General features: G+C 41.7%; 1 protein-coding gene and 1 long non-coding RNA gene across 4 annotated transcripts in view; both read left to right on the top strand.

Annotated features, from left to right (window-relative positions):
• Positions 1–5,177: 5,177 nt before the first annotated feature.
• Positions 5,178–6,124, top strand: LOC106149468. 2 transcript variants are annotated; one of them, XR_001235686.1, is made up of 2 exons: positions 5,178–5,216; positions 5,703–6,124. It is a non-coding gene; the product is annotated as an uncharacterized LOC106149468 (long non-coding RNA). The 2 variants fall into 2 exon arrangements; XR_001235687.1 differs by having other exon boundaries at positions 5,182–5,223.
• Positions 6,125–7,666: 1,542 nt separating this feature from the next.
• The window catches only part of Nnt (nicotinamide nucleotide transhydrogenase), a 92,514-nt gene continuing 91,880 nt past the window's right edge, over positions 7,667–8,300 (top strand). Inside the window, exon 1 of one of the 2 annotated variants that reach the window (XM_005392733.2) lies at positions 7,667–7,985. The gene's annotated coding sequence lies outside the window, so the exon portion shown is untranslated. Of the gene's footprint in view, positions 8,118–8,300 lie in introns of both variants that reach the window. The other variant, XM_005392734.2, reaches the window with a different exon arrangement.

Genomic DNA, 8,300 nt, shown 5'->3' with positions numbered 1-8,300 from the left:
TCTTTTTTCTCATTCCCCTAAACCAGTTTCTCTTTCCTTGTGAAGTTTCCTTCCATTTTACAATATCAATTGTACATTTTGGATCACATTTACTCTTTCAGCTTCTCACACTAGACAGAGAATACGATGTTCACAAATTTGCATCTGGCTTATTTCACTTATAAGTATGGAGTCAAATTGCATCCATTTACCTACACACGTCTGCAGTTTATCCTTCTTTATGGCTGAATAATACTCCATTACATAAAAGACCACATATTTTTTATCCATTCCTCAGTGGATGGGCCTTTGGGTTGTTTCCAAGATTTAGCTATTACAAATTGTGCAGCTATAAAGAGAGGTCCACATATCTAGCTGTGGTATGATGTTTTCAGCTCTTCTGGGAAGACACCTAGAAGGGGAATAGCTGGGGCAAATGGGACCTGGGTTCCATTCTGTACCAGTTAGATAAGTTGCAAGACTTAGGATGAAGTTTATTTATTTATTTATTTATTTATTGCCTATGGATGTCCAATTACTTTGGTATCATTTGTTGGAAAACCTATTTTTCTTTGTTGTTTTTTGTATCTTTTCCAAAGTCACTTGGACACATTTTGGAAAATCTATAATTGCCAGACTCTGGGCTTTTAAAATTCATTTCTTGTCATAAAATAACCTGTGAAATAGTTCTTATCTCCATATTTTTATAGTTAAGTAACCCTCAGAATACTTAGAGCTATGATTCCATTCTGTCTTTCTTCCATAGTAGCTACTTCTTATTTATTTAACTTTTATTTAGCATTTTCTATATGCCAAACATTGCGCTGAGCTTGAGGAAGTATGAACTGAACAAGACTTACTGGGATGCTTCATAGAAAAACAGACAAAATCAAGAGCTCAAAGGATGAGCACAAATCTACAAAGAGGGCAGGAAGAGCATTCTAGATGGAATAAAAATATATAAGAAGGCTGGGAAGTTTGCAACAGCTTTATACCTTCAGGAAGCAGCAAGTATTTTGTTATAGCTGCACTTACAATCCCAGAACTCTGGCAGCCTGAGGCAGGAGGATCACAAGTTTGCAATGTGGGCAATTTATGAAGACCCTGTCTCAAAATTTTAAAAAAACGTCTGGGGTGTAGCTTAGTGCGAAGGTCCACATTCACTCTTCAGTACTGCTTTAAAAAAATGGAACTAGAATTTTTCATTAAATGTAATATTTGCAAAGTTAATGATTATAAAAATGTGGACTATTATTGTGGGACTTTACAATGTGGCAGTTTGATAATGGTGATAAAAATATGTAAAAAATAGTAGCAAGACCCCATCTCAAAAAGAAATCCCATTCAGATGTGAGGCTTTTGGAAGGTGATTGGATCTCAGGAACAAATCCACTTACTTCTTAGCTCAGTGTGCTGTTAGGAGGAGGGGCCTGGGCAGAGGAGCTGGGTCACCAGAGACATGACCTGGAAAGGTGTATTTCTGTCCTAGGCTCTTTCAGTGCTCTCTCTCTGCTTCCTGACTGGCATGGGTCGAGCAACTTGCCTCTGCCAGGCCCTTCCGCCCTGCTGTGTCTGCTTTAGAGCCCGCCAGCCATGGATGGAACTTTCTGAAACCATGCACGGTATTTCCTTCAGGATAAAAAAGGCTAGATAAAAAATGGAAAGAAAAATTCAGTGAGCTTGAGTATATTTCAAGAAAGCAAACCAACTATATAACGAAGGAAATTCTTCTAATTATTAATACAAAAGAATTTTCATCTGATATTTCCCCAAGAATTAGGATTTTCACATTAAATTCAAAAACTGATATCTCCATCCTCCCCCCCCCATGCTCTTTACATTGTGTTTCCCATAAACACATAGGATGCCTCTGGTAGTGGGCTCAGTATTGCCCCCCCCCCTATTTTTTGTGTGCGTTCTTATTTGGAAATATAACCTTTGCAACTGTAATTAGTTAAGGATGTGGAGAGAAATCATTCTGGGTTTAGGGTGCCCTTCAGTCCACTGACTATTGTCTTTGTTGAAGAAAAAGGATTCACATACAGACAGGCAGACAAAGAGACGCATGTGAAGATGCAAGCAGATATTGCTGAAATCCACTAGCAGATAGGAGAGAGGTGTGGGGTGATTTCTTCCTCAGCACCCCCAGAAGCAATCCACCTTAATGACTCCTTCATTTTGGACTTTTGGTCCCTAGAATGGTGAAAGAATACATCTCTGTTGTTTTAAGCTATCTGATTTGTGGTTGTCCAGAAGTTTAACATTTTCTTTTCCCACCTAAGTTTCTATAATTTTAGCCTATGAGATAATATTGCAATATAGATAGACTAACAAAAAAAATAGATTTATTAATAGGAGAGACATAAGAGCCATGCACACAATATGAAATTCAAAGAAAGCTCAGAGAGTTGAAACTTAAATAGTGTTTTAAATGGACAGTGATGCAAGTCCTAGAAGGGTGGGAGGAAAGTGCACCACACAAAAGTTGCCCTTTCAGGTGTATGAACTCTCCAGGCAACAGTCATCAGAAGGCCACCTCTGATCATCTCTGTCTAGATCACTGTCAGATTCCCAATCTCCTCCTCTTGTGAAAAGCTCTCTGCTCCACACATGGGGGTGGGGGCGCAAGGCAAGCCTGTTTGTACCTGTGGTTTACTTCTACTATAGCTTCAGATCTGCCCCACAGAGGACAGCTTTTCAGAGCTGCACCTGCATCTGAAAACCTTCTGAATATCATCATGAAATATGCTAAAGAAGCATATTTTGGGGTGGCCTATTTTGATCTTCTTCATGGTAATTTTTTTTTTTTTTTTTTTTTTTAAGACAAGGTCTCACCATGCATCTCAGGCTGGCCTCGAACTCTCAAAGATCCTCCTGCCCCAGCCTCCTCTCCTGAGTGCTCGGATTATAGGCATAAGACACCATGCCTGGCTTCATGGTAATTTTTTATAGCAGCTCCAGAATACTAATATAGCCCCTATCTGTCACCATCTTCTGAGGCTGCCACAAGGGTCATTATATGGTTAATCTCTATATTGATTAAAAGATGTCCTAAAATTTTATAATTGGTATTTATTATATGGAGAGGAGCATGTTCACATAGCTATGCTAAGAGTCAGTTTTTTTTTTTTTTGGTACCAGAAACTGAACTCACGACCTCATGCCTGCCAGGCAGGAGCTGTGCTGCTGAGCTATATCCCTGGCCCCAAGGTTAGTTGTTAATTTTAGTTTTAAGACACAGGGTTCATGTTGCCCAGGCAAGTCTTGAACTGAAGTGGTCCTTCTGCATCAGTCTCCCAAGTACCTGATTAAGCACACACCACCTCAACTAGCAGGAGGTAGTTTTTCAGATGTTCACAATCTGAAAATTAATTCCAAATGTAAGGGGCTGAGGATTTAGCTCAGTGGCACAGCGTCTACCTGGCAAGTGCAAGGTCATGAGTTCAATTCCTGGTACTGGAAGAAAAACAAAAAAGAAAAACCAAATGTAAACTAGCTTTATTTACATAGTTTGCACAAATCCTCAATTATTTACATTTCTTTTTGGCAGCTTAGTGTCAGTTTTCCATCCTCTTGCAATTAATATGAATTAGAATAAGCTCATTTAATTAGTTAATATTTATTTCCTAAGATCAAACACTCTTGATTGGTAGCCTGAGAGAAAGCTAAGATTGTTAATGATCATATTCTCCCCACCCCCCTCTGCAGGAACCCAGCTTTTAACACATGTTAGGCAAGTGATCTACCAAGGAGCTATACTCTCAGCCTTAATTTAACACTGGTTGTTTTAAAACCTGACAGAAACGTGCATTGCTAGACATTACCTTAGTCTAAGAATTTTATGTCATTAGAGCTATTCACTTAGCAAATAACTAGCGTGCTTGTAAAGAAAAAGCCTGAAATAATAAACTGTGGATAACTGCTAAACATAATAATAACCACAATAAAAGAGATTAAGGCTCCTGCTAAACATAATAACCACAATGAAAGATATTAAGGCTCCTGCTGAACATAATAACCACAATGAAAGATATTAAGGCTACTGTTAAACATAATAACCACAATGAAAGATAGTAAGGCTACTTACTTATTAATTGGGATGGTTTTAACCAGATGGTGGATTTTGGTAAAAGTCCAAAGATGGCATTCAATGTTTAATAACATCTCAGGCTCAGTTTACATTTTTATTTTTGCCATTGCACATCTCTGTGATTTTGAGGCCTACAGGTAGATTCTAATGGTATATTTATCTAAAGATTTTATCAAATTTGCTTTATACAGTGAGACCTTAAATACTGGATTTCATTTGTAAGTATTTGTGTCCTCAAAGTCAAATTTCAGATGGTTTAAATTTTGATGTGTAGGGGCTGGGGATTTAGCTCAGCGGCAAAAGCGCCTGCCTGGCAGGCGCAAGGTCGTGAGTTCGGTTCCCGGTACCGGAGAAAAACCAAAAAAAAAAAAAAAAAAAAATTTTGATGTGTATCTTGATCTTAAAATATATTTAAAATATCCAGAGCCAGGTATGGTAGTGCACACCTGTAATCCCAGCACTCTGGAGGCTGAGAGAGGAGGATCCATGTGAGTTCCAGGCCAGCCTGGGCTACACAGTGAGTTGGAGGCCAGCATGGACTGCATAGTGAGACCTTGTTTAAAGAAAAAAGTATCCAATAATAGAACAGTTAGTAACAAAAATTTATATATATGCGAGAGTATTATCCTAAGATGAGTAATTAGAGGCCAAGATTGCCAGAGAAAGGAACAGATAGCAAAATGGGCACTACCTGTAGGGGGCAATGAATCTTAGCATATTATTTTAGATAAAATAGTTTTGGTAAAAGCCTACATGGTGTCTTGGGAAGCCTCCCAGGACAGCGTAAGAGCTAATTCTCTAGATCAACACTGCCCAGGAATGTCTCCCCAAGATAAGGGGGCGCCTAGGCCTAGGTGACCCTCTGTGACCCTGCCTGGGCAGTTCTGTCTCCTGGCCCTAGGTAAACATTGTAACCATAAAGGAAATGTTATCTAAAGGGGGATATATAAAACAGAGTACAGAAAGTATATATCATTGTGGTTGGGCTCATGACTGGAGCCTGACCAGGTTACATGGCACAAGGAAAACAACATGTGGCCAAGGCTATAACATTCCTTTCTGTTACCATGGAAACAAAAAATGTATATAACCTGGGAACAAAGACAGGTCCACGCCCACTTCCCGGACTTGCAAATCGGAATGAGAGGTGACAGGTCTAAATTAAAAACTTTGCCTATTCTCTTTGGTCTCTTGTGGAATACAGCCCGAATTTTTGCCGTAACATACCCTTGTAACTTAATGGGAAATTCATAATCTTCAAATATATTTATACATGATAGCGTCTATAATACAGAAGTAACTTACAAACATTTAATCTTTACCCAATTTTCTTAGGGCACTTTCTGAATAACATACATAATTACCTGTAGGAGTTTAGGATCTAAAAAGATCTTACAAATGACAAATTTTTTAACCTGAAAAGATAGTACCCAAATTATGTTGAATGTACAAGTGAGCAGAACGAAATAATTATCATATGCTTACTTAAAATTATCATATGCCTGTTATTTACTATTGTCAAAAGAGATAAGCATATGTTATATTTGGATTTGTTCTCATGTGATATAATCATAAGTAAGTAGAATTGAGATAGATCAGTACTAGCCTAACCCCTCCTTTTTCTCCTTGACAGCCAGAAGGGGGTGTACTTTGATTGACAGCTACAGCTGAGGCTGACCTAAATGCCCTCAACCATTTCAGGAGATGTCTTCCTGGGACCACAGAAGGCTTAAATTTGAACCAATCAGCAGCCTCAAATTTGGACCACTCCTGGATGACTCCACCCCATGACCTCTAAAGGGCTCTGCCCCAGAAGACTTGAGAGCTCACCAATCCCAGCTGACTTTGCTCTCTAGCCAATCCTGGATAACCCTACTGGGTCAAGCCTTGACATTCAGACCAATTCTAGATGACCCCGCTGCCCCGCTGCTCTATATAAACAGCACTCCTTCCAGCTCCTTGGGTTAGTCAGACCAGCTTCCTCTGGATTGTGTGAGCCCCTCATCTTTTCGTGCAGCCCAGGTCTAAATAAAGCTTCCTCTGGTTTGTCCTGCATTTCTACTAGTGATTTGTTTCTTGAGTAGTGTGGATTAGAAGGTCCAGGCTTCTCTGAGAAGCGTGGGCAGAGCAGATGACATTTAAAAAGAACTACAAACACCAGGTGCTGCTAGTCCTAAAGCATTCCAGAGATCAGTGGCAGAAATCCATAAAGATCAGTGGAGATCAGCAGCAGAGACCAGAAGCGACTGGGTCTGTGAACAACTGCCGCCAGCCAGTGGTGACCAGCAGCGGTGACCAGTTTTAACCGGCCACACTGAGTGGCAGAGACCAGCAGCGTTTGGTGGAGACCAGCAGAGGCAGGGGAAGCTGCTGGCAGAGCTCTGGGTGGCAGCCAAGGGTTAGCTTCAGCTGCTTAGGAGCTGGTGGGGGTGGCTGAGAGCCTAGAGCTGTAACAATAAGGGCCCAGAGCCACCTGCTCTCAGAGCCTGGAACTTCTGATGGAACTGCACTTTGTCGATTTGTGATATTCATTCACATCCAGCAAAAGAACACTCTGTCGGCTCACAAAATTAAGCAACACGTTGAACATTAATTTAAGCCTGGATATCTCAATCTTGCTGCTATGAACATTTGGGGCTGGATGAGCCTGTTGTGAGTGTCCTCTGTGAACTATGGAATGTTTAGCAACACACCTGGCTTCTAGCCACTAGAAGCCGCCCCTCCTTCGTGCAAACAGAAATGTCTCCAGACATTGCCAAATGTTCCTTGAACAAAACTGACCCTGGTTAGAACTGGTTTTGGTTTTTTTTTTTTGGCTAGGAAAGAGAAAGAAGCAACTTTCATTCAGTTTTGCAACCTAAAATAAAAAGTAGTGTTTTGTAACAAGAGCTTAGTTTTATTTATTTATTATTACTGTTTTTGCAGTGTTAAGGAAAAACCCAGGGTCTTGCTCAGGCACACTCTATCACTAACTACATCCTTTGGAAAACAGCTTAGATTTACTTATTTATTTTTGAGACAGGGTCTCTCTATCTAGTCCAGGCTGGTCTTGAACTTGCCGCGATGCCCCTGCCTCAGCCTCCCCAGTGCTGGGATTACTGGCGCGTGCCACTATTTCCAGCCAAATCAGCTTAGTTTTAAATCCTTACTCTTTGCACCAGCCTCAGTGTACTCACCTTACCTTGAACCTGTCTCTGTGGTTGCACTCATCACGGTTCATTATTATTTTAAAATATGGGGCCGAGTCCTTTCCTGTCTGTGAACTCTCGCAGGACCGAGACAATGCTTTACTTTGGACAGCGGCCAGAGTCCATTACCCGAATGACCTTTTGTGCCAGTTAAACAAGATGTTCTCAGTGTAGAGGGCCTCTCTGCGGTTCATTTCTTTTTAAAGATATTGAACACATGTTTTGCCTTATGCCTTTCAAACATTTCCATGAAATTAAAATACAAAGTGACCTTACCCTGATACTTTATGACGGAACTTTGGGTAAGTGAAGCATGTTACACTGTATTTTTTTCTTTCCACTTTGAGTCAGAACACCACCTGCACAGTACACAGCAGAAGAGAGTGAGAACAACTAGGACTCAGTATTTTGGAGCTTTAGTAGTTGAGTCGAGAACAGTCTCGCTCTGCTTAGGAAGGTAACAGCGTCCACGAAAGTGCATTCCAGATGCGGGATATATAAGAATAACACAAGTTTCCTCTAGTCTGGCTCTGAGGTTGGAATGCAAATATGCAGATGTGTGTTAATTTTCGGGCCTTGACATCTTTTCTGAGGCATTTAACTCCACCTCCTCGGCGAGAAAGGAAAAACAACGCCCCCATCCCGCCCTCGGCCGCCTCCTCCTTTCCCTTCGGTCCTCTCCTGTTACAGAAGTTCGCATTTTTCCTAGAGAGCTAGAGGAAAGTCAGGTACCAACAGCAGAATTATACTATCCGCCTGATTGTTCTGGTGGGGCAGCAGGAAATCGCACCCTGTAACTGATTCTCCGGGGCGAGAGAACCAATGAACCCCTGAAAACTTCGGGCCGCCTTTGGCACCAGGTTTGATTGACAAGGACCAACCAGGGAGGGGGCGGGACTGGGGTCCGCGGCCCGGGCCGAGACAAAGGGGTTCTGGCTGGCACCAGCGGGAAGGCCCGCTGGGCCGGCCCGGGCGCTCCGAGGGGGCTTCGGTGAGGCCGCTGTCTCGTCCCGGCCGAGGCCCGGCGGCCGGGCGCCGGGAAG

This window comes from Chinchilla lanigera, unplaced genomic scaffold, assembly GCF_000276665.1.
Source record: "Chinchilla lanigera isolate Chin_1 unplaced genomic scaffold, ChiLan1.0 scaffold00045, whole genome shotgun sequence".
In the NCBI taxonomy this organism is placed as follows: Eukaryota; Metazoa; Chordata; class Mammalia; order Rodentia; family Chinchillidae; genus Chinchilla; species Chinchilla lanigera.
Note: the sequence above shows the minus strand (reverse complement) of the source record. Positions and strands in the feature narration are given on the sequence as shown.